A 26,473-nucleotide genomic window follows, 5' to 3' on the forward strand; every position below is an offset into this window, starting at 1 on the left:
TGCTAGGTTGGCAGAAGCAGGGACCAAGCAACGGGAGCTCACCCCGTCGCGGGGATTCGAACCACCGACCTTCTGATCGGCAAGTCCTAGGCTCTGTGGTTTAACCCACAGCGCCACCTGTGTCCCTAGACATCAAGTACATCATGGCAATGTTGGGAATCTTTTTCCAGGCCGGGGGCTGGCATAGACTGGTTGGATACAGAGGAATAGTGGGAGGAACCAGCTGAGGAACCCCTAAGGCAACCTTTCTCAACCTGTGGGTCCCCAGATGTTGTTGAACCACAACTCCCATCAGCCCTAGCTAGCAAGGCCAGAGCTCAGGGATGATGGGAGTTGTAGTCCAACAACATCTGGGGACCCACAGACTGAGAACCCAGACTGAGGGGGGCTTCATCCTGTTCTTAACAGTGGCCAACAAGAATGCCCCCTAGGGAAGCCCACAAGCAGGGCCTGAGTCCTCCAAGTGGATTCAGCACAGGCATAGACTGAGCTATCCAGAAAGATGGCCTGTCTTACCACGTGTGTTTACTACTCTGGGCTCCGTTGGGAAGGCGGCTGGGATATGAATGTAATTAATATTGTTACTGTTATCATTTTATTTTAGTACAGTGGTACCTCGCAAGACGAATGCCTCATAGAATCATAGAGTTGGAAGAGACCACAAGGGCCATCGAGTCCAACCCCCTGCCAAGCAGGAAACACCATCAGAGCACTCCTGACATATGGTTGTCAAGCCTCTGCTTAAAGACCTCCAAAGAAGGAGACTCCACCACACTCCTTGGCAGCAAATTCCACTGTCGAACAGCTCTTACTGCCAGGAAGTTCTTCCTAATGTTTAGGTGGAATCTTCTTTCTTGTCGTTTGGATCCATTGCTCCATGTCCGTTTCTCTGGAGCAGCAGAAAACAACCTTTCTCCCTCCTCTATATGACATCCTTTTATAGCCTCGGAAGACGAAAAACTCGCAAGACGAAAAGTTTTTTGTTTTCTGAGTTGCTTCGCAAGACGGATTTCCCTATGGGCTTGCTTCGCAAGACGAAACGTCTTGCACCTTTTTTTAAAAACCACCAATGCATTCCTATGGGAAACCGTCAATACACAGTGGTGCTTCGCAAGACGAAAAAATTCACAAGACGAAAAAACTCGCAGAACGAATTAATTTCGTATTGCGAGGCACCACTGTATTATCATTTAATAGAATAGTATCCTATGCTTCTAAGCTGCGCCAGGGATGCAAATGTGGAACTGAAGCAGTGCGGTGCAAAGTTTAGAAGCAAACAAGCAAGGCCGCTGGGCCCTTCCAAACTGTGCCCAAATCCTCAGTGTGCACCAGTTTTATATCACTCTTGTTTACTGCTGATCAGGGTGAAAATATTTCCCTTTTCAACAATGCCATTAGCGGTGAATGAAATGGGAGTGGGGGAGAGAGGGGGGCTCGGGAAAGCCAGCCAAAGCAAAGTCTGAAGTCTGCCTTGTTATTTGTGCTATGTAGCCACTATAAAATGCAGCTACTAAAATGGGAGCAAGGCAACCTCCAGAAGTCACTGGACTCTCAACTCCCATCAGCCCTCTCTGTTGGCCATGCTGGGCTGGGATGGATGGGAGCTAGGGTTCACCAAGATGTGGGTGCACACGGTTGAAGAACACGACCCTGGACTCCCTAGATCAGGCATAGGCAAACTCGGCCTATCCAGATGTTTTCGGACTACAACTCCCATGATCCCAAGCTAACAGGACTAGTGGTCAGGGATGATGGGAATTGTACTCCCAAAACATCTGGAGGGCCGAGTTTGCCTATGCCTGCCCTAGATGGTGGGCAAGGCTGATCTACAAGTCTGAAGGTCCCTCCAGACTAGGGCTGGGCGATATAATGTTAAATCGTCCCAAACCAGTTTGAAGTCCACAGAGTGATATCGGTTTCAAAATTTTTGACTTGGCGATATATCCCAACTCATGATATGTTTCCATGTGTGTGCTATGCAAAAACCAGAATGGGGGGGAAACCGTTAAGCCAACTACTGTCTCTACATAGCTCCATCCTTATTTCAGACATCATGATATATCGGTATATAAGGATGTTTAGCTGATGATATATCACAATATTGAAAACCAGTTCTCACCCAGCCCTATCTACTCCAGACTGGTGTGTGCATGTGTCCTGCAACATGTCAAAGATGCAATAATAGTGTATTAATGGTAATTTTTGGGACACGGGTGGTGCTGTGGGTTAAACCACAGAGCCTAGGACTTGCTGATCAGAAGACTGGCAGTTCGAATCCCCACGACAGGGTGAGCTCCCGTTGCTCGGTCCCTGCTCCTGCCAACCTAGCAGTTCGAAAGCACGTCAAAGTGCAAGTAGATAAATAAGTACCGCTCCGGCGGGAAGGTAAATGGCATTTCCGTGCGCTGCTCTGGTTCGCCAGAAGCGGCTTCGTCATGCTGGCCACATGACCCGGAAGCTGTACGCCGGCTCCCTCGGCCAATAAAGCGAGATGAGCGCCGCAACCCCAGTCGGTCACGAATGGACCTAATAGTCTGGGGTCCCTTTACCTTTAATGGTAAATTTATTCTGGGCTGTCCATCAATCTTCTAGGCTTTATTGCTTCTTCTGCAATGTTCCCCCCAACATTTCTGCATTACTGACGTCGGGGGCAGCTTTGCACTACAGCACAACAAAAAAAGACACAAGCAGTTTCTCCTAATGCAAATGCTATTTTCACTGACGCACGCATGTCTATTTACACTTTCCCCAAAATATTTGCATCCTTGTAAACATTCCCTGGCTGTAGAGCTGCACTGCAAAATTTGTGTGACTTTCAAAGGATGGCTCGTCTTTAAATCAGAACAGAATTGAATTCCTTGCCCCACCATCCTTTCAAAGCTTTGAATGGCTTCAGTGCAGATTCCCATGCCAAGGTAAAGGCAGTGCCAGATTAAGCTAAACAAGCTATAGTTTAGGGCCCCTCTCCCTTAAAAAGGTAAAGGTACCCCTGCCCGTACGGGCCAGTCGTGACCGACTCTAGGGTTGCACGCTCATCTCGCTCAAAAGGCTGGGAGCCGGCGCCGTCCGAAGACACTTCCAGGTCACGTGGCCAGCGTGACGAAGCTGCAACTGGCGAGCCAGCACCAGTGCCGCACACGGAAACGCCGTTTACATTCCCGCTATAAAACGGTACCTATTTATCTATTTGCACTTAGGGGTGCTTTGGAACTGCTAGGTGGGCAGGCAGGAGCTGGGACCGAACGACGGGAGTTCACCCCGCTGCAGGGATTCGAACCGCCAACATTACGATCAGCAAGTCCTAGGCACTGAGGTTTAACCCACAGCACCACCCGTGTCCCCCCCTCCCTTGGAGGCCCCACAAAAATTTTAAGGGGGGAAAACTGGATGTACATTCCCAAAATAGAAGATAAAAAGGAAATAAAATAAACCCTACATACAGCAACAGTGTTTTGTGTTGTGTAGGCTCCTATGATGCAAGTCATGGGCCCTGCCTGCTAGCCTGCTCCCTAAAATATCACTGGTTTGCTCTTTTCTATATATAGGGTGCCTACATTCTGCACGGACTGGTTGCATGGCAAACCATGCAAATGGCTTTAGATACCTATTAGGTCCATAAATTACCATATAGCATAATACCACAAAAAACATTTGTTGTTGACAAAGGACAGCTGGACATATAAAGGGCCCCATTACCTTCAGTAGCTTAGGGCCTCATCAAACCTAAATCCGGGCCTGGGTAAGGGTCACAGCCATGGCTCTGCCACTTTAACCTCTAGCTCCGCAAACCAGGGCCATTATGCCCCCAGTGGACTGCCCACTAGGAAATGCAGCCTTCAGGCTGCAAAAGCTTCCTTAGCCCTGCTGTACATATTAGCGTGTTGGCCTGAATATAAGCTGCACTATTTTCCCAAATTCCGACCGTGAAAAGTTGAAGTGCGACCTTACAAAAATGGGCTTTTACGATATCGCTGCTGAAACATGCAGTAAAACGGAACAAAAAAAATGTTTTATTGCTGATTTGCAAGCTTGAGACTGTTTAACCCACTTGCGGGTCCTCTCTGGTACCCGTAGGATTTTTGTATACTTTTGCCATTTAAGGATGTGAGTGCCTGCGGAATTGTAGCAACTGAATAGCAATCTGCAATTTTAGCAATTGTAACTTTTTGGGTAGTCTTCCCCCCCCCCCAATAGTTTTTAAAGGTGCGGCTTATTTGTGGGTGTGGCTTATATTCGGGCCAATACGGTACTTACTACAAAGAATGGAGGTAAATGGAGGTAGAAACTGTTTCTCATGCCTTGTTACGCTGCCATTTCTACGGGGATATAAGCTCAGTATTTATTACACCTGCTATGCAAAAATCTCCAAATGAATACAAACTTCAATGTCTAAAATCCCTGGTAGAGGACAAGGATCACGTTAAGGGTAGCCAAATTCTGTGCGATTGCCATAAAACTTAGGGAACAAGCTGCGCTATCATAATGATTAAGGCCTTAAACGATAATTTTAGGTCATATTTTCGTGACTAAGTTTTAATTTATATTTTTTTAACTGTTGCTATATCTGTTTTGTCCCTGTTACACCTAATTGCAAATTCAAATGTACCCCTATCGTGTTTTATGACTTCCTTGATATTGTATGTGAGCTGGAACTGGCCTGGGACCGAAATAATAAACTCATTCATACGGTACTCACTACAAAGAAAGTCCCGGCTTGTTCGATGGCGTTTATTCCCAGGCTGTTATGCCCAAGCCTGCCATCAGATTCGGAGCAAAACGCATCATGTATTTTGGCCTGCGGTCAGCTCAGCTCTCGGCTATGGCAAGGCTCCCAGACCGCTTGGGCTGTTGTCCTGTGTTTGCTTCCTAATGGGTTTCAAAGATCAAGAGCGCTTGGAGCATTTGCTAAGCCATTTACCTGCTTTTCCCCAAGGGTGTCATCACCCAGAAACTCCCAGGGCAGGGCGTTCCTGAATGCGCCAAACAATGCCTTCATTCCACAGGACCTTCCCCGAGCATTTGGCATTTCAGACTATGCTCAGTTTCCTTCGCGGCTGGATCACAGCACACGCCGCTGCGGGAAACAGTGTGCGCGGCTGCCACTTTTGTGAAGTAAGCTCTCCCTCCAATGCTCCCTCCTATTGCTTTTATATTGTGTGACGGGGTGAGCTCCCGTTGCTTGGTCCCAGCTCCTGCCAACCTAGCAGTTCAAAAGCACGTCAAAGTGCAAGTAGATAAATAGGTACCACTCCGGCGGGAAGGTAAATGGCGTTTCCGTGTCCTGCTCTGGTTCGCCAGAAGCGGCTTAGTCATGCTGGCCACGTGACCCAGAAGCTGTACACCGGCTCCCTCGGCCAATAAAGCAAGATGAGCGCCGCAACCCCAGAATCGGCCACAACTGGACCTAACGGTCAGGGGTCCCTTTACCTTTACCTAATGCACAACTGCACCTTAGGCTCCCAAGAGCATCAGAAGAGCTGGCTGGATTAGAAGAAGGGCCCATCTAATTCAGCATCCTGCTTCATCTCCACCTCCCGTTTGGCCTCCTTGCCTTTCACCCCACCAGATCCCACCAACACTGATGGAATCGCCACCACCCGCAGCAAGCCAAGTCCTCTGGGCGACAGCTAAACCATGTGAGAAAAATCAGGGCTTCATCCATCCCCGCAGGATACTCCAGAGAAGCAGGCTGTTCTCTCTGACCTGCATCCCCAAAGAGGATGGGCTTCTCTCTCTCCTGACTGGGCCAGGAGAGCCAGGGCAGCATTCCAGAAAAAGCAGACAGACAAAAGTCTTCCTCCCTCTCTCAGAGCACATCCAGTGCTGATGCTGAATGTTGGACGATTGGGGAAAGAAAAAAGGAAGTATATCTTCACGCAGTGCATAGTTAAACAGGGGGCAGTGATGGCGTCCAACTTGTGTGTGTTATAAGACTTTAGGGTCTCAGATACATAAATTAAATGTTCATAAATTTACAAGGCAACCACATACGTAAGTATATAAACCACGTGTCTGAAATAGTACAGGAGAGCATTTTGACTCTCCCAAATTGACCTCATGTTTCTCTGCAAAGAGGAAGGAAATGGGAAAGCCTCCCCATTGTCGTATTTACCATCACAAAAGAATGGCCGGGCTGCCAAAGTAAAGCAATCACTGGCCATTGTCAGGTATCCTGGCAGACAGGATTTCTGTTGTAGACCACCTCCTTCTGTGATGTTGTTAGGAGTTCGTCCTACACTCGAGTAGGACCCTGGCAGAGACACATGCCCAACTGGCACGTTCTCTCCCTCCTGGTCGATCGTTCGGGAGTTTCAAAAGCTTTCTTCAGCCCGAACATCACAGCGACTGATGCCAACAGACACTGGCACACTTAGGGATCCACAGAGTTTGTGCATCATGCGCGTGACAGACCTCAGTAACTCAGCATTTTGGCTAATCTACTTTATTTACATATAAACACACACGGAGCACTGCAACATGGCCCCCCCTCTCTCTAGCATCAGACAGCAAAGAGAAAAAGAACAAAGGACAATAGTCCCACTTCTTAGTAACAAAAACATCCTGTCTTCGTCACTTCCCACTCTGTGGAGCCAATACATACACCGCCATGTGAAAGACAACAATCCCATGACTGCAATCACGGAGCAGGAATTCTAACAGTATGTATGATATGATGCTCTTCCGGCTTGTCAACATCCTCCTTAAATTGTGGTACCCAGAATTGGATGCAGCGTTCCAGGTGTGGTCTGACCAAGGCAGCATAGAGTGGATTAAAAGAGGATTATTAGACAAATGCACAGAGGAGAGGGTTATCCGTGGCTATTAACCATGCTCTGCCTCTGCTCTGCCTCTACGGCGGGAGTCAGTATTGTTCCCACATACCAATTTCTGGAAATCTCAGGAGGGAGATGGCTCCTGTGTTCAGGTCCTCCTTGTGAGTTTCTCACAGGCAAAGTCTGGTTGGACACTGAGGGAACAGGAAGCTGAACTATATGGACCCTGGCCTGATCCAGCAGGACTCTTCTGATCATAGCTCTCAACTTTCCCCTTTTCTTGCGAGGAATCCTATTCGGAATAAGGGAATTCCCCTTTAAAAAAGGGAAACGTTGACAGCTATGCTTCTGATGTCTTTATGAGTTTTCGTAGCAACCAGCAGATACAGCACATGGTTGATTTAAGCACTGATCGCAGCAAAAGGAGCCACCGGCAACTGGTTGCTCTGGCAAGCGGTCAGAATCATGCTCAGATTCTAGCATAAGCTGGCGATGTTCAGGGTATTTATTCCAAAGGGATGAATCACCGAGCTGCGAAAAAGAAGATGAAAACACAAGTCATTGGCGCTTTCATCTAGATTTTTTTAAAAAAAGAAGAAGAAGAAAGAACACATTTTTTAAAAGAGATTCTTTTCAGCCCTTCACTGGATATTCAGGAAATTGCTGCACCTTCCAGAGTATTAATCACACACTGATGGGGTGCCAAAGATGTGAGGCAGGAATGCTGAGCAAACCAACCCGAGCTGAGGAATTCTGGAACGGGTTTGTAGGGGAAAGGGAAGAGGAAGGTCGGGGAGGATTAAACTCTTCTGCTCCTTCCAGCTGGGATCAGTTCCCCTCTCCAGAGGGAACCAACCTACTGAAGGCCATTAATCATTATGGCCTGAGGCATCTCCCAGTCCTCAAGCCTAGAGCAAGGGAGATAAGACTGTCTTCCACCTCCCCAGATGTCTTCAAGGCCATTCAGTTGCCAGTCACAATCAGCAGGCTGCCATCTTCCTTCTGAGCTTTCCAATGGATATATATATATTTTATTTTATTTTTATTTTGACTCAAGAAAATCACCATTTTATAGTTCAAATCAGGAAAAATAAATACAGTAAATGGACAAAAGTACAAAGAACATACATTACACGGGGAAAGGAAAGGAAGCCACGATTGGAGGTGGTAGCAACGAAACTGACCAATCACCGTGCTAGATTCCAACCCCTACTTCACACATTAAACGCTCACTTCTGTCCACCGTAGCACAATTTCTGTTATTATCCTGAAGCAAACTTCTTAACCCGAGGTACTATTTCTGGGTTAGCAGAGTCTGTAAGCTGAAGCGTATGTAACATGAAGCGTATGTAACCCGAGGTACCACTGTACTAATGAAAACAGCATACAAAAGTTATATATGTGGTGGGAAAATATGTACATTAGGCAAAACTACATACAAAAATGTGTATAATGGATAGATTTGCATTAAAATGCCGAAGCAGAACAAATTGATGCAGGAAAGTGTAGAACTGAGCTCGAGATTGAAAAAATAAGAAAGTGAAACCAAATTTGTGTAGATTTACTCATCCGTAAACCACACGCCATATGCATCCCTCCTCATCCCAAACTATTGTGGGGAGGGGGTGGGCTGCAGAAAGGTCTTGAAGTCAGGTCTCTACCTGCAGGACTGATGCCTCCTCTACAGGTCAAATCCATCTGTTCCCAACTCTTTAATGGTCCTTAATAGTGCCCCAAATCCACCACCTTTGGGGTCTGCCTCACCTTACCTCATGGTCGAGAGCATGCAGTTAGGAAGAGTCATAACCATCAGTGGCGTAGCGTGGGGGGTGCAGGGGGGCCGGCCGCACCGGGCGCAACATCTGGGGGGGGGGGCGCTCGCACTCGCAGCTCTCTGCCCCTACCTGGCTCACTCACTCTCTCTCACTGCAGTGCTGGCTGTGCAAATCCGATCCGAGCCGCCGGGTCGCCGCCCACTGTGGAGGGGAGGGTGCCAGGCGTGCGGTGCGGTGCAGTGCGGAGAGAGAGCGAGGGACTATCTAGTGGAGGGACAGTGCAGCGGGGGGGGGGGAATTACTTGCCTTGCCCTGGGTTCGGGGGTGCAAATTACTTGCCTTGCCCCGGGTGCTGACAACCCACGCTACGCCACTGATAACCATGCAGTGATCTTCCATCACGGCTGAAAAATGGCTCCATAAATAACACGGTCAAATGTTTTAACAGCCCTTCACTAGATTAATGTACTATTGCCTTGAAATGACAACTTGAGTTTAAAATAATAGAGTGCGGGGGGGGGGGCGAGAATGCAGCTTACTTTGGGCCAAGTCAAATACCATCTGGCTCAACAACTCCCTAAATATTTGAAGCCACACCCCGGACTAGAAAAATGGGGTGGAGGGGAGGAGGAGGAGAGCAAAAGCTGGTTTTCAGCCACAATATTTAGAGCTCCTGATTAATTCTGAGTCACGGAGGAATCTTGGAATCCTGGTCTCGCTCTTTCTCATGAAACACAATCCGCAATGAAGGCCTTCTCGGTAGTGGCGCCTGCCCTGTGGAACGCCCTCCCACCAGATGTCAAGGAAATAAGTAACTACAATGGTACCTCGGGTTAAGTACTTAATTTGTTCTGGAGGTCCGTTCTTAACCTGAAACTGTTCTTAACCTGAAGCACCACTTTAGCTCATGGGGCCTCCTGCTGCTGCTGCCACGCCGCCGGAACACGATTTCTGTTCTCATCCTGAAGCAAAGTTCTTAACCTGAAGCACTATTTCTGGGTTAGCGGAGTCTGTAACCTGAAGCGTCTGTAACCCGAGGTACCACTGTATAATGGTCAGGCAAACTTCCCTAGGATTCTGGATGAGCCATTGGTCTGATCCTGCAAGCCTCTTCTGATGTTCCTGTGACAGCAAGGACCCTGCCTTGGAAGATACAATCCCAGATCTCAGTGTGTGTCCAGCTCATAGCTGTCAACTTTCAGATTTGAAAATAAGGAATCAGCAGCCTCACCTGTCCCGGGGACAGTCTACAGGATATCTAACAATCCGGGATAGCAGCAGGATGCAGTGGGAAATGGCGCTGGAATAAAGGAATTTCCCGCCAAAAAAGGGGAAGGTTGACAGCTATGATCCTGCCAGCCACAGCCCCAACAACCAGGACCAAATTTCCTGCCGTATCTGTTTTTTTTCCCAAAGTCACCAATCAGCCCAAGATGGAGAGTGGTTATCAGGCCCCTTCCGCACAGCCGCGCCTGTCAACTTAGCACACCAAAATATTTACCGTATTTTTCGCTCTATAAGACGCACCAGACCACAAGACGCACCTAGTTTTTGGAGGAGGAAAACAAGAAACAAAATATTCTGAATCTCAGAAGCCAGAACAGCAAGAGGGATCGCTGCGCAGTGAAAACAGCAATCCCTCTTGCTGTTCTGGCTTCTGTGATAGCTGCGCGGCCTGCATTCGCTCCATAAGACGCACACACATTTCCCTTTCTTTTTAGAAGGGAAAACGTGAGTCTTATAGAGCAAAAAATACGGTATCTGCTCGCTACAGTCAAAGCACGAGGCGTTGGCATTGGGCTCGACAAGCAAGCGGTCATCGAAAGAGATCCCGACAACTTGCCCACAACGTTGCTCTTATTTTATTATTTTATAAAATTGTTATTCATTTTTCTTTTCCATTCATTACATTACATCTCAAATCCTTAACATTTACAATGCATTCCTCTCTCCCTCCCCTCCAAGGCTTCCCCCAACTCCCGCTTCTGGTTTCTTTCTCCTTTCACCCACTTTGCTACCTCCTGACAGAAAAAGTTACTAATAACATAACATCAAACCTAAAAACATAAAAGTAAAAGTAAGCACACCATAATCTTTATCTTCTACACATTTTCTAATACCGATAGTGTGAATGTTCATTTAAATCCACACAACGTTGCTTTTAATTACGCTTTTCTTTCTGGGAAGGAAACCTTGCCAGCAGGTATCAACGCTTCCTAAGCTCAAGACGGGACTAACCGCCCAGGAACTCCCAGCAAAAGTCCCAGAAGCAGTCCTGTTTTGCCAAAGAAACAAATACTATGGACAAAACCCTTGTCAAACTGGGAAGGGCCATGGCCTAGCGGTCATAGAATCATAGGATTGTAGAGTTAGGAGGGATCATTCAAGTCCAACCCCCTGCAAGGCAGGAATATTCAGCTGTCCCATCGAACCCGCAACCTTGGCGTTATCAGCACCATGCTCTAACCAACTGAGCTATCCGGGCAGAGCATCCGTCTTGCAGGCAGAAGGTCCCCTAAGCTAAGTTATACGAAAATCCAGCACTGCTCAAGCGGTTCCCCCAAATTCAGCTGAAAACCCAACTTTGATTTGCTCCTGGCAAACAGCTGAAAGCCTGCAAATTTTGATAATGAACCTGATTTGCAATGGTGGTTGAATAGTTTTGATGGCAACTGTATCTGAGTTTCTAGCACTGCTTGCAGGGCTCTATTGAATGGCCTTCTGGTGTGTGGAAAGGCGACGCAAGCAGCTCTGGATGAGGCAGGTGACTCAGGTGCTGTGGGACATGTAGGGGCAGCCCGACTGCGCCCTCGGATTCACTCCAAGACCCGTCCAACGAGAAGCACACGTTCCCAAGGCTCTCCCGCTCCCGTCTCTAGCGAAACGCAACCCCATCCCTGCCAAGCCGCTCCCGGGAGGCCCCCAGCGGCGCTCAAGACGTCTTCCCGGGATTTACGACTGACTAAACCCGTTGATCAACAGGTGGTCCTCCTCGGCGGGGTTTAGGCAGGGCTAAAAATAAGGCAAAGGTAAACGCAGCTCCGTGGTCCCGCAGGTGTATTCCTCCACACCAAGCCGTCGGTGGCTCCAGCCTTGGAGAAAAGTCGGCCGACCTGAGTCCGGCCGGCCGGAAGGATACTGCAAGAGCAATAAGGATTTTTAGGGGCATTATGGTGGTGCAAAAGAAACACATCTGCCCCCAAAAGTCCCTCATTTTCCCTGCGTTGAAGAGCAATGATGGTGCTGGGTAAATAAGTTTATGTTTCACACTCGTACAAAGAGCTCCGAGTGCCAGGCGAGGTTACGATACGATACGATCATCTTTATTGTCATTGTCCCATAGAGAACAACGAAATTGAAAAAATCTACACCAGACATTCAAAAACCAACAAGCCAGCTATCCCAGCCTGGTTAACCCCCTAAAAATTCTGATACCCCATAATTAAATACATAATTAAAAATTCTCTGTCCTCCCACCTTTTCTCTGCACAACCACCTTGTGTGTGTGACAGAGAGTGAGTAACGGGCCTACAATGACGCAATGAGCTTTATGGCTGAAAGGGGGCTTCCAGCTGGGTCTCCCAAGCTCTCGTCCGACTTCCTGACCATCCGCTACACCACAAAGCGAATCTTGGCAGTTCACACCAACCATGTACAGTGGTACCTTGCAAGACGAATGCCTCGGAAGACGAAAAACTCGCAAGACGAAAGAGTTTTTCGTTTTCTGAGTTGCTTCGCAAGACGGATTTCCCTATGGGCTTGCTTTGCAAGACGAAACGTCTTGCGCCTTTTTTCTTTAAACCACCAATGCATTCCTATGGGAAACCGTCAATACACAGTGGTGCTTCGCAAGACGAAAAAACTCATAGAACGAAAAAACTCGCAGAACGAATTAATTTCGTCTTGCGAGGCACCACTGTATATATTCTTAAGTTGTGGGTTTTTGGCAAGGTCCCTAATAAATACAGCATTGACATCCTGTTTTAGAAGACCCCTTTAAATTAATGGACATAACTAACTAAGGCTGTGAACAAGCCAGATGTTTAAAGCACATCCCCTTCTCAAAAAAAAAAAAAAATCCCAGAAACTGTAGTTTAAGGGTGCTGGGAGTTGTAGCACAGCGGGGGGGGGTACTACAGTTCCCAAAAAATGGGCCAGGTGGTGGGTCATGGTATGTAAACAGCCTTAGGTCCGTTCGTTTCACTGCATCTCACTTAGCGGGATATACAACCCTACGTCACACAGAGTCAGGCAGACCACGACAATTTGAACACAACAGGCAAGCACTGAGCAAGAGTCCATTCAGATGTTGCTGTCATAAACCCGGGTTTTCATACCAAGGCAATGTTGGCTCCCAAGTTTCTGGGCGGCCTTGGGTGAGAGAGTAAGTGCTTCCCTCACTTCCATCGTTGCCAACTGCTGAGGCTCCTCTGCCTCAATACCAGACAAAGCCAATGAGCAAGCAGGCAATGGCAGTCGCTCCTCTGCCTTTCTCACCGCTGGAATTGGCTCAATTATCCCCTCCAGGGGCAGGTAAACAAGCAAGCCGCAATGGTTGTCCGGGAGGAGGGGGCTATTGGGGTGCGAGGCCTCAGGACATGCCCCAGCATGCCGATCTATGACCCTGACCCTGTGCACCAAATGCACATTGAACAGAGAGCCAAAGCAAATGCCAATTCTCAGGGCAGGTCCACTATGCCACACAGAATTATTTGGATACAATTCTGTAGGCACTGCAGGTCCCTATTTAACATATACAACCAGCATTAAGAGAGGAGGGACAGGCAAATTCGCCAGTTTTGGTTTCCCTCAGTTTTTCGTTTTTCCAGTCTTCAGTTTTCCACATTTCCACATCGGTTTGTGATTTATTTTTTTAAGTCCTCGTGAAAATTCGACAGCATCAGAGTGCAAATTTCTCCTAATAGACACGTTTGCATGCATTTTGCCTAATATGCTTTTCTTTTCTTTTTCGCAAAGTGGTTTCCCCAAATATAATGCATTTCTTTGCAGGGTATTTTCACTAATGTATGCATATTTATGCACAGTTTACCCTGGTGTATGTATTTCTGCAGCCCTTCCGCGGCTGGAGGACTGCATTGCAGAGAACTGTGGATTTTGAAGGATGGTTCTGTGTTCTGGTTCTCACACTGATTCAGAAAGTACCCGTTAGGAGAGCCTGCCTCCATATGGGAACTGAGTCTAATTTCTCCTACATCCAATATGCCAACATACTTGCAATGTACTTCAAAGAACAAACACATTTGTACATGCGGTACAAGCAATTTAACACATAGAGGTGACCCTTATTGCTGGTTGTGTATGTACAATTCCTTGCTACATTCATCACACACGTTTTTAGATGCACACGCTAACAGAATCTGGGGTGCGGAGAAGCTGCGCCACCGGAGCACGATTTCTGCTTTCATCCTGAAGCAAAGTTCTTAACCCGAGGTACTATTTCTGGGTTAGCAGAGTCTGTAACCTGAAGCGTCTGTAACACGAGGTACCACTGTACTATCCCTACAGCAGAGCATTAAACAGTTCTGTGGTCATGGCTCAGTGGGGGGGGGTGTGCACGGGGCACATCAGGCCCCCCCCCTGGAGTAAAAAAGAAGGTCCTCAGAGCCAAAGGAGCGGACCCAGAAAATTCCTGGGACCTCAGAAAACATTTGCCTTTTATGTGCAAAGACGAGCAATGACATTTTGAGTAAGCCTACATAAAACGCCAGGACACTTACAGTGGTACCTCGCTTTAAGTCCTTAATTCGTTCCGGAGGTCCGTTCTTAACCTGAAACTGTTCTTAACCTGAAGCACCACTTTAGCTAATGGGGCCTCCTGCTGCCACTGGAGCACAATTTCTGTTCTCACCCTGAAGCAACGTTTTTAACCTGAGGTGCTATTTCTGGGTTAGCGGAGTCTGTAACCTGAAGCGTCTGTAACCTGAAGCATATGTAACCCGAGGCACCACTGTATTCTTCTGCCAACGTGCCCCCCCCCCAGCAACTTCTCCCAGGGAACCCAGAGAAGCGGCACTGAAGTCCTGGCAAAAGATAGCGCGAGCAGGTAAGGCGAGAAGGCAGGTTTGCCTTGCCCCTCCCGCAGGAGATGTGCTCCGCCTACTGACGAGACTGCCGTCTGCCATTGAGGCCGAATAACCGCTAAGAAGGGAAGCTGAGGGGCAGCTCTGGGAGAGTCAAAAGGGGAGGACACAAAGAATGGCTGCTCCAGGGTCAAAAACGCCTTCAAAGGATGATCCAGAGTTCTGTGGACCCGCCTGCTCATTTTCCATAACTCCTTTGCCTTACATTCTGTTGCAAGCAGAGGCGTTCTTTTCCTCCCGTCAACTCTGCATCCCCACAAAAGAAAAAGCTCGTCTGACATGCTTTGGACACTTTCTCAGCTTGCTTCTAACAGATTCAGCAAAGCCACCGTTGCACAACCACACGGTTCCTTCACAAACCGTGACATACTTTAAAAGATTCCAGATGTCAAAAAAGGCACACAGGGACTGGAAGCGGGGCATCTATGCAACGCTCGCAAAAACGTTTTGCAATGAGAACGCGTCAATCTTTTGGCAAGATCTACCTAATAAACACCAAGGTCAGGGCCGGCCCACCTGTGAGACAAGGTAAGGCGACCGCATCAGGCGGCAGGATCCACAGGGACAGCAGATCCTGGTGTAGTTCTTTATATCCACTCACCTACCCATGTTCCTGATGCAGATATTCACTCACCCCTTCTTCCCTGCTGGGGAGGGGGTGCCATTTTGTGGTTTGCCTCAGGTGTCAAAATGTCTGGAGCAGACCCTGACCAAGGTAATAACTAGCTGGTGGACACATGGGGACGGGGAGTGATCACAAAGCTATGAGACATTCCTGGCCCCTGCACAATGTTTTTAGGTGCCAGGCGAAAACATTTCGATTCACCTAGTCCTTTGGAGTTCAATTCTGAACTGGGGCACAGTTGAATATATTACAGTACAGTGGTACCTCGCAAGACGAATGCCTCGCAAGACGAAAAACTCGCAAGACGAAAGAGTTTGTTGTTTTTTGAGTTGCTTCGCAAGATGAATTTCCCTATGGGTTTGCTTCGCAAGACGAAAACGTCTTGCGCCTTTTTCTTAAAACCGTCAATGCATTCCTATGGGAAACCGTCAATGCATTTCCTATGGGAAACCGTGCTTCGCAAGACGAAAAATTCACAAGACGAAAAAACTCACAGAACGAATTAATTTCGTCTTGCGAGGCACCACTGTATTCTGTTTTAGGTTGGTTTCATTTTTCGTTTGAATCTATGTTGCATCTTTGTTCTCGTAATTCGCTCCAAGTTCATTTTCTGCAGAAAAGCAACTAATAAATCTTTAAAAAAAATGCGTAATGAATTAAATCCCTGTATCGTTAATGGGGAAAGGCCTGATAGAAGCGTGTGGTTTTTTTAAAACTGCTTTTCCTGTCACATGTTAATCTCGCAGCTGATTTCCTGTCCATGAGGACTGCTGGAGTTCTCAAGGAATTTCCCCCGGACAAACGGAGGGACATTTTTCAAATCACACGACCAGGGCTGGCCAGAAACATTTTGGCACCTGAGGTTAACCACAAAACGCCCCCACGCTCCCTTCCCGCAAGAGAACGAGGGGTGAGTGATTATCTACGTCAGGAATTTAGGTTGCTCGACTTGTGGGTGATTTGGTGCTTTTGCACAACAAAACTGTTTCCACTCACCCCCCGAAAAGGAAAAACACTCCTGGATATATATATATATTACAGTAAGGAAATTGGCAGGGAAACGCACTGAAAAAGTGTGGGGTAACTGGGACTTGGTGCAACATTGTATAAACTCCCCATAAATAAATTAGAATGAATGCCCAATAAACAGCGGAATTTGCACAAAGCAATCAAGAGGAAAGCTCAAGAAACTGGCTGTCTGCAGGTGACCCAAGGCTGATTTGCCACGCCAGTTAAGATGCAGGTATTTTGTTAAGATACAGGTATTTTGTAGAAACTCCATGCAAACCCTTTGCTCTCTGAGCCACTGCAAAACAGGGTTCCTTTGCAGACCAACGTGAGCTCCAGAAGAGGGACTTTGTGGGCCAGTTGGATAAAACGTAAGCTCATCTCGCCCCCAAAACCCCGACTCTGGAACCACCGCATCCAAAGGTTCACATTTATTTCAGAGAGCGCTCCCCTGGATTATTTCCCTGCCTAGATTTCTCCCTTAAGAGAGTTTCCCAACCCTGCTGACAAGCTGAGACGAGACGGCAAAATTTCCTGCCCTGTGCAGAAAGACACACACACACCCATCTCCCCACCAACCAAGCGCAGATCTTACTCAGAGTCTGCTGACTCTCATTCACGGCCAGATAGCAAAGTCTTTGAAGGATCAGATTTACGCTTGTTATCAAGGGTGGGGTTAAGCTCTGGTAGGAATGAGCTGCAAGAGCCACAATCTGATGGGAACTTTGAACATCCAGATCACCCTAGTCTCTGCAGTATTCACTAGACCACAGTCCTGTGGCAGACCATGGAAGCAGCTTCACAGCGGTGGCTGCAGAGTAGCCCTCTGAATTTGGCTCCCCTGAAATCCCTCAAGGACCAGAACAACCCGTCTCTTCTTACCCCAGAGGCAAAGCTGCGCACCATGTGCTTTCTGACAGGCCCCATCCCAACCTCTGCTGTTTTCCTTCCAATTTACCATCACCTCCCCAACACGCTCAGCGCCATGGGTGTAGCCCAGGTAGGGGGGCAGGGAGGGGCAGCTGCCCCCCCCCCAATCAGTAGAAATCCAATAAAAATACAGAGCAAACTGAGGTTCTGCTGCCCCTAACAAAAGGCCTGCCTGGCCCCCCAACAAAAATCCTGGCTACACCCATGCTCTGCGCCCGCAACTTTCTTCAAGAACACAGATTTGTAAGAAGTGCTTCACTGGATCAGATCAAGGACTCATCTAGCCCAGTGGAATTCTCCCTCTGGGGGTATACTGTGCCTATCCATGGAGGTTCCATGCATTATTTTAATTTACTGCTTTGCTGCAGCCACTGACACCTTAGCTGCCCTGTTTTGTGCAATACTATTCATTATTATTTAAACCATATATTTTTCCCCTGCAAAGGTCACAAGGCAGCACCATTTTACAAAAAAACGACAAAGCATGCAACAAAAACAACAACCCTAAAAACCCACAGATTACACCCAGAAGTCAAAACTGACAGTAGAAGTCTTGGCGAAAGCCAAGGTTCTCTGGAATAAAAAGCCAGGCATTGTTTTCCAGATACGGCACCTGAGATTTCAGTGATGCACCCACCCACCTCAAAGCCTGCAAGGGAGGGGGGAGGTAAGTGAGATAGCTCAGTTTGTAGAGCATGAGACTCTTAACCTCAAGATCACGGGTTCGAGGCCCACATGGGGCAAAAGATTCCTGAGTTGCAGGGGGTTGGACTGGATGACCCTCGTGGTCCCTTCCAACTCTACAATTCTATGATTCTACGGGCTTCTAAAATTATACACCACGTGGAGAAAGCAGAGAGACTTTTTCCGCCTCTCTCCTAAAACTAGAGCTCAGCACCACCCAGTCCAGCTGATGGGCAGGCAAGAGTAAGTTCTTATTGTTATTATTAATGCAATGCTGTCAACGTTTCCCTTTTCTTGCGAGGAATCCTATTCGGAATAAGGGGATGTCCCTTAATAAAATGGGAAACGTTGACAGCTATGTATTAATGTGCGAAACTCGTTGACACAAGACGCGGGGTTTTTAGGAGGGGTTGAGGCCCATTCATGCTGGATAAGCGGAACCTCCATACCAAAGTGCAGTCTACCTCTGAATCCCAGGTAGTCAGGGCTGTCAGCTTCAGGCATCCCACGGGGACAAGGGCTGCATCCCGCCGACCAGCCAGCAAGCGCCCTGGCTTAGGGACCCTCCAGCAACCCCCGATCCAGCAGGGTCTCTTTCCTAGATGTCCTTACGAAGCCCCCAAAGGGAACTGTCTGAGCACGTACAAAGCAGGCGATGTCTGGCACCATCGCTGTCCTCCAGGAGGCTGGACGCCTTGTATTTTGCAAAGCAAAGCAGCCACGTGGAGACAGTCAAGCCATTGCGGGTGGGGGAGTCAGGCCAGCGGAGCCTGGGCTCCACGTGGGTCTTTTTTTTGGGGGGGGGGCTTGGTTTCTGCATCCCCGTCCTTTAAAAATAAAATAATAAAATGCTCTCGTGTCCCAACCCCGCCAAGCCACCTGCTTCCTGAGTTCCACATCTCGGGCAGAGCAAGGAGCCCAGCTCCGGGGGGTGGGACGGGAGTGAGCCCCCCCCCACCTCTCTCTCTCCAGCCGAGCAGGCGGGCGCCAGTGTCTGCTGCGCGCTCCCGGGGGAACCCCGGTGCTCCGGCTGGCTGGCTGGCGGCTTCCGCCTCCCCCCGCCTGCCCCCCCCATCTGACAAAAGCCCACCGGGGTGGGAGGGGGGAAAGGGGGCGGGGAGCTGCCAGGGGGGTCTCTCCCCCCCCCGGCACTTCTGATTGCATAACACCAAGAGACAGGCAAGGGAGAGAGGGAAGGAAGGAGGGGGTCCGCCCGCCCCCCCTCTTTCCCCCCCCTCCCCAAATACACCTGCCGGCGTCCGGAGCCCAGGCAAGGATCCCCGCGCGGGGGAGGGACACGGGGGAATCCCCAGAGGGGCTCCCCCGAGAGGACTCACCCGGCGGCGTTGCACAGGCGGGGGTGTCAGAAGAGATTCCGCCAGCGGGGAGGGGGGGCACGGGGAATTTCCCGGCTGCCTGCCTGCCTGGGGCCGAGGCCGGGGAGGGGGAAGAGGCGACCGGGCGCCTCCTGGCGTGGCCGCCGCCGCCCCTCCCTCCCTCCTTGGCTGCCTGGCTGCTTCTCCTCCCCGGCGAAAGCGTGACTCAGGCTGGTGGCGGTGGGGAGGGGGTGTGTTTTGGCCGGGACCCCCCCCCCCAAAAAAAATCTTACCGCGGCCGATCGCCCAAGAGGGAGTCTCCCCGAGTTGCCTGCCTGCCTGCCTGGCTGCCCCGCGGGGCAGCGACTCCTCTGCCCGCCCCGTCGGCGGAGACAGGGGGGTGTGGCCCGCCAGCCAAGGGAAGGCTGGCCCAGGCAGGGAGAAGAGCTCTGGCTGTGGGGTGGAGTGGGGTGGTGGCATATAGGAAAATAAAGCCGATTTTGGGGGGGTGTCTTTGGAACTGGGGAAGCAGCTGTCTGCTTTCTCCCCCCCCAAAAAAAGCGCTCCGGGCCACATCTGGCCAGAGATGTCTCTGTCCCCCCTTTCTCTCTGCAGTTGGAGTGTTGGTGGGCACCCCACGACCTCGCGCAATGGGGGCCTTTCCTCGCCTGTGCAAAGGCCTGGAGCTCACGCATTAAAGGAAAAAGAACGAGGAGGGGAGAAGAAAAGCTGCTCCCCCCAACACTCCGTCTCCGCTTTGCAATATTCCCCTGCCGCTTTAAGAAGCAACAAGCAACCGCGCGCCCGGAGCGTAGGAACAGGCTCCCAGGCTTCGCCAAGCCGGCGCCCCTTGCAGACGTTGCCGACTGCAACTGAGCTGCCAAGGGGGACACAGGGAGGCGATAGGCAAGCAGGTAAGGTCCCTGCCCCGACCAGCTTGCTTGCAGTCCAACATGCTCCGGAAGGGGATCGGGGTGCAGTATAGGCGCTGGGAGAAAGAGGAGACTTTGCAGCACAGCCAGGGCTCTTGCGTTATCAGGCAGCTGCAGCAGGGAGAAAAGCAAGCGAGCGGATGCAATTTTGAAATTGCCACCACGCCCACCCGCAGCTACACGGGGCTCCGGAGCTGGAGGAGAAAGGCCTCGCGGACGGTTCTGTAGGAACAGCAGCTGGAACCAGCGACCGCAGGCGCAACTTGGATGTTTCCACACTTTATTCCTGCCTGGGGGAAAGGGCAAAAATGGTTGTTTGCCTCTTCTCCACCACCACCTCCTGATCTCAAGACATATTACTTCTGAAGGACTGCTGCTGTTACCAGGAGTCCTTCACGCATATCTGTGCCTGTCTTAGGGACTAGAATCTTAACTTTTAAAGTGCATGCCCAGGATGCATCTAGTTTCTGCACTGGCGTGGTGTGGCTGCAGAATCGCTGCATAGGAAGACAATCCCGCCTGTCATTGCAGGGGGTTGGACTAGATGACCCTCAGGGTCCCTTCCAACTCTACAATTCTACTATCTTCTTACACACCTGAGTTCAATTACATATTATATTATATTTTGTATTAATTGTATTGCATTGTATCTAACAAAAATACTTCATTTCAGAGTATACATTATGTGTTGTGTATTGCCTTATGTTACAAAAGTCATAGCTGTCAACGTTTCCCTTTTTTAAAGGGAAATTCCCTTATTCCGAATAGGATTCCTCGCAAGAAAAGGGAAAAGTTGACAGCTATGACAAAAGTACTTCATTTTATATAAAAAAAAGGTTTTGCAGCCTCCAGCAGTTTGTCTGGAAGCTGCGTAGCATAGGCTGAAATTCCACCCCTATTATTATTATTCATTATTATACATTTATTCAATGTATCATATGCCTACGTTTCTCAGTGACTCACAATAAAATCCTAGGCATTACAGGACCAGGTACGATTGCACGGAGCAGGCTCACTGTACATGTTCAGAAGTGCTCTCTCCTTTTTAAATATTGCATTGCGTGGCATGACAAACACCAGTTCTGAGCCCCAGTGAGCCTTTTGCATAAATTAGGCACGGCCTCCACGCCCATTGGCTGAAATTCTGTGATGTCACAGTGGCTTCTGCAATCTGTACGGTCATAGAATGTGCCTGAACATTCCAACTGCTAGGGAGGAAAATCATCAGTGCAAAGGGACAAGGAACATCAGATAACATGCGCTGTTGTGGGTGGAAAATATGATGAAGCTGCCGTGTCCCAGCTCAGACCATTCATCTATCTAGCTCAGTACTGTCCAAACTGACTGGCAGCTGCTCTCCAGCTGCTCTTAAGATGGCATCTCTCCCTGCAGTGTGGAGATGCGAGCGACCACTGAGTATGATCTTTCCTCTGAAATAAGGCAAGTTGAATGTGAAAATAGAAAAAAAAACCAAGACATTAACTAATGCTTTCTACTTTGGGGGGATTTGGGGGGGGGCAAAGAATTGCAATTTTGTTCTGAATATTCCCCAATTTCCAAGTTGAGCCACTGTGTACAAACAAGAAGCCATGTGGAAAGCCTCTGTCGTTTCCCAAATTTAAACTGTCTCAGCGTGTTTTAATGTTTTACGAAAGCTAGCATTTAATAACATTTAGGTAACAAAGTAGCATCTAGTAACATTTAAGCAGCTCATCAGTGGGATATGCTAAAATACACAATTTAAAAACAAAACTTCCCCAAACTTCCCATAAACACAGTTTCTTACTTTGTTATCTTCTGAGCCAAACAGTTCCTTCCCATCGGCATTCAGGTCATTCGAAAGAACCATTCTGCCAGTTGAATTAGCAATAACTGCTTGTTTATCACCCGAGGTCACACTCCGAACAATCCCTGGGAATCGAAACCAAGGCGGAAACTTCTCGGGGGCTCGCATTACTTGGTTCAGTATTATTGCTGCCGCTCACTTTTAATTTCCTTCGCGGAATGCGCCCTGGGAATCGTTTATTGAGATGGCTAAATAAACAGCAGGATGGATTTGCTGCCCTCCAATGGTCGCACATGAGGTCTGATTTGCAAAAGCAAAAAGTTCTGTTGCAAAAGAGGGCGCTGCCTGAATTTCAACAGGTGCGGTTATTGTGGCCTTTGAGACAGACATGAAGAGTCACCTGTTGAACAAAAATTGAAGAAGAGGGAAAGGATTTGTTGAACCAGCAATTTGAACTAGAATACAAAAAAGGGAGGTGTGAGGAAGTCGAGGAAATAAGCAAATGAAAGATATAGATATAAAATTTGGATGTGTGTTTACATGTTTTTGTTTTCTTTATGTTGTATTGTTGTATTGTATTCTTTTTATTGTTGATGTATTGTTTGTTGAATTTATGTATTGTTTTTCTTTATTGTCTTTCTTTTCATAATTATAAAATATTCAATAAATATTATTTTTTTAAAAAAGAAGAGTCACCTGTTGAACTTCTACCTGCTGTGCAGGAGGCTGACCATAAGAGGAGGAATCAACCTTCACTGTCGGAGAACAATGCAAATCATTATAGCATCTTGTGCGCTAAGGAATTGGAATTTGCACCATAGGCTTGCAGCCAGTCTGAAACTGGTTGGTTTACGTATTTACATTTGCGCCTTGCTGTTCCCTAATTGTAATCAAGGCAGCTGCCAGTTACTGCTCCCTCCCCCCCCCCCCGCCACAACGTCTCACTCTTTTTTGCTCTGCAAATCCGGTTTCGCTTTCCGACAACCTGCAAGCACAGTTAAGTCTGGTGCTGCAAGAACGCCCTCTAGTGGCTCAAGGTGTTGTTGTTTTTCCTGGATGCTGCTCACCGCTGTTGTGAATTGCGCCGTGATGCGCCTTTCATGTGGACTAGAACCTTATCTTTCTATAATGCAAGGCGTTTCAGAAGTATCGCCATTCCCAGCCCAGCAAAAGCACTTAAGTGTTGAGCGTGCAATGATTGCAACACGCCGGAATAAATAAATAAAAGCAAAGTTCACTGTTAGATTTTTGACTCCTGCTTACTCCCGAGTCAGCAGCTTTATAAAATATATATATATATTTTCCTTTCCTTGCCTTTCCTCCCCCTCGCTTTTCTTCCTGTGGGAAAGTTTGGTGCGCAGTGGATTGCTCTTAAAAGGCGCAAGAGCTAGGAAAAGAAATCGGCAATCCCAGCAGTGCAAGGCAAATACCAGGCTGATCTGTCTCCCTTTAACGTGGAAAAAAACCCTTAAATCAAAAGCCGACCTGGTACGATTAAGGTGGAGGAGCCTGGTGAGTGAATGCTCTCCCCGTGTTTGCTTTCACGTGGGAAACAAACGGGAGTCGAGCTAAGATCGCTAGATTCCCCTCCGGTGTGGCTCCTCGCCCCCCCTTTTTTTCTTCTTCTTTAAACTTTCGCTTTCGGGTCTTAAATTGCCCTAAAAATGAGCCCCTCCCTCTCATTCTCTCTGGCGCGCCCACCGGGACGAGGGGAAGAGGCACTCGGCCCGCACGAGGTTTTAGCGAGGCACGGACGGGGTTCGAACCCGTGATCTTCGGTTTACGAGACCGACGCCTTACCACTTGGCCACCGCGCCTGCGTTGAAAGCCTCGCCTCACTCCCATCTAGGCTGGCGCCGCTCCCGAGGCGGCGGCGACGCCGGCGCGCGCCCCCGACACTCGCTGCGCTGTCTTGCTTTTTTTTCTTCTCCGCCGCCAAGCGGCAGCCCTGGGAAGTACACGCCTTGGAACGCCACACATCCCAGTGCGCATGCGCCTGGGTCTTCTCTTGGGTCTGTTGCAAAAAGACGGTCCGATCCCGTTCTTGCAATTCCGCACTGAGCAAACGCAGAGGAGCCCCCGGGGAGCGACAAGACACCTGCGGAGAGGCGGGTGTCTCCGATTGCAATCCCCGATTGCCAGCTGCTCTTGCCTTCTCAATTAATTTTTGATCCACTAAAGCAGATCGGCAGCATCTTAAAAAGCAGAGACATCACTTTGCCAACAAAGGTCCGTATAGTTAAAGCTATGGTTTTCCCAGTAGTGATGTATGGAAGTGAGAGCTGGACCATCAAGAAGGCTGATCGCCGAAGAATTGATGCTTTTGAATTATGGTGCTAGAGGAGACTCTTGAGAGTCCCATGGACTGCAAGAAGATCAAACGTATCCATTCTTAAGGGAATCATCCCTGAGTGCTCACTGGAAGGACAGATCCTGAAGCTGAGGCTCCAATACTTTGGCCACCTCATGAGAAGAGAAGGCTCCCTGGAAAAGACCCTGATGTTGGGAAAGATGGAGGGCACAAGGAGAAGGGGATGACAGAGGACGAGATGGTTGGACAGTGTTCTCGAAGCAACAAACATGAGTCTGACCACACTGCGGGAGGCAGTGGAAGACAGGAGTGCCTGGCGTGCTCTGGTCCATGGGGTCACAAAGAGTCGGACACGACTAAACAACAACAAAAGCAGATCGGTGGACAAACACAGTATTGAAAGTTGCACAAGGCTGTCATTGAACTTATTATTCCAAAACATTGCAAAAAAACCCACACCACCACCCATTTTTCCATGAACCTATCAAGCTTGTTTTATATGTAGTACTGTAAGCTAATTTAATCACTGATTTATGTATAAGCTAAAGAAGCTATAGCTTAGGGCCCCACTCTCTTGCGGGGGGGGGGGCAAAAAATCCTATTAATATACTTCTTATATACTTCAGTTCAACAATTACTTTGATAAAATACATATTTTGTTATGTGCAAATGGCTTTAGATACCTAACAGGTCCATAAATTAACATACAGCATATATTCAACACAAAAAACAGCAATAATTTGTTGTTGACAAAGGACAGCTGGCCATATAAAGGTAAAGGTACCCCTGCCCGTACGGGCCAGTCGTGACTGACTCTAGGGTTGTGCGCCCATCTCACTCAACAGGCCGGGAGCCAGCGCTGTCCGAAGAGACTTCCAGGTCACGTGGCCAGCGTGACAAAGCTGCAGCTGGCGAGCCAGCACCAGCGCCGCACACGGAAACGCCGTTTACCTTCCTGCTATAAAGCAGTACCTATTTATCTACTTGCACTTTGACGTGCTTTTGAAATGCTAGGTGGACAGGAGCTGGGACCGAACGACGGGAGCTCACCCCGCCACGGGGATTCGAACCGCCGACCTTACGATCAGCAAGTCCTAGGCACTGAGGTTTTACCCACAGCGCCATAAAGGGCCCCATTACCTTCTGTAGCTTAGGGCCTCATCAAACCTCAATCCGGCCCTGATTGTAACTATAGACCAGATTTTCTTCAAACCAAGTTACAAGAAAGGAGAATCTGACTAAACATCAGGAAGAAAATTTTGACAATAACAGGTTAGCAATGGAGTAGACTCTCTCGGGACTCTGGAGATTGTGGACTCTCCTTCCTTGGACGGTTGGACGGCCACCTGTCATGGATGCTTGAGTTGAGATTCCTGCGTAAAGGACTTTTTATGTATGCAGCGGCGGCGGAGGAAATGCTACTAGCCCAGGGATGGAAGGAAGGGGGAGTACCAACAAAAGAAAAATGGCAGATGAAACTCATGGACTATGCAGAGATGGTGAAACTGATGGGAAAGATCCGAAACCAGGAAGATTAAGTATTTTCTAAAGACTGCAGTAAATTTGTAATTTGTTTAAAAGATCACTGTAAAAGGCTAAAATCTTCGGCAGGGATGTAATGTGGCAATTACTTATGATAATTATGGTTATTTAAAATAGATGGATAATGGTAAAAGATGCAGCAATAATAATAAGAATAATAATAATTTATTTATACCCCGCCCATCTGGCTGGGTTTCCCCAGCCACTCTGGGCAGCTTCCAACAGAATATTAAAATACAATAGTCTATTAAACATTAAAAGCTTCCCTAAACAGGGCTGCCTTCAGATGTCTTCTAAAAGTCCGGTAGTTTTTTTCCTCTTTGACATCTGATGGGAGGACATTCCACAGGGCGGGGGCCACTACTGAGAAGGCCCTCTGCCTGGTTCCATGTAACTTGGCTTCTCACAGCGAGGGAACCGCCAGAAGGCCCTCAGCGTTGGACCTCAGCATCCAGGCAGAATGATGGGGGTGGAGACACCCCTTCAGGTATACTGGACCGAGGCCGTTTAGGGCTTTAAAGGTCAGCACCAACACTTTGAATTGTGCTCGGAAATGTACGGGGAGCCAGTATAGGTCTTTCAATCTTAAACATGGAACCCATGGAGGCAGGGAAGGAGGCCTGAAAGTTCAAAAGAACCTTGTGCTTTAATGTTTGAAATGGTTATGTTAAAATGTATAAAATTATGAAA

General features: G+C 48.5%; 1 protein-coding gene across 2 annotated transcripts in view; it reads right to left on the reverse strand.

The window, feature by feature from the left end:
• Positions 1-26,473, reverse strand: part of CIITA (class II major histocompatibility complex transactivator) — a 1,021,617-nt gene that overhangs the window by 170,561 nt on the left and 824,583 nt on the right. The window lies entirely within an intron of this gene.

The sequence above is a fragment of the Podarcis tiliguerta genome (assembly GCF_965153285.1).
Source record: "Podarcis tiliguerta genome assembly, chromosome: 14".
Classification (NCBI taxonomy): domain Eukaryota; kingdom Metazoa; phylum Chordata; class Lepidosauria; order Squamata; family Lacertidae; genus Podarcis; species Podarcis tiliguerta.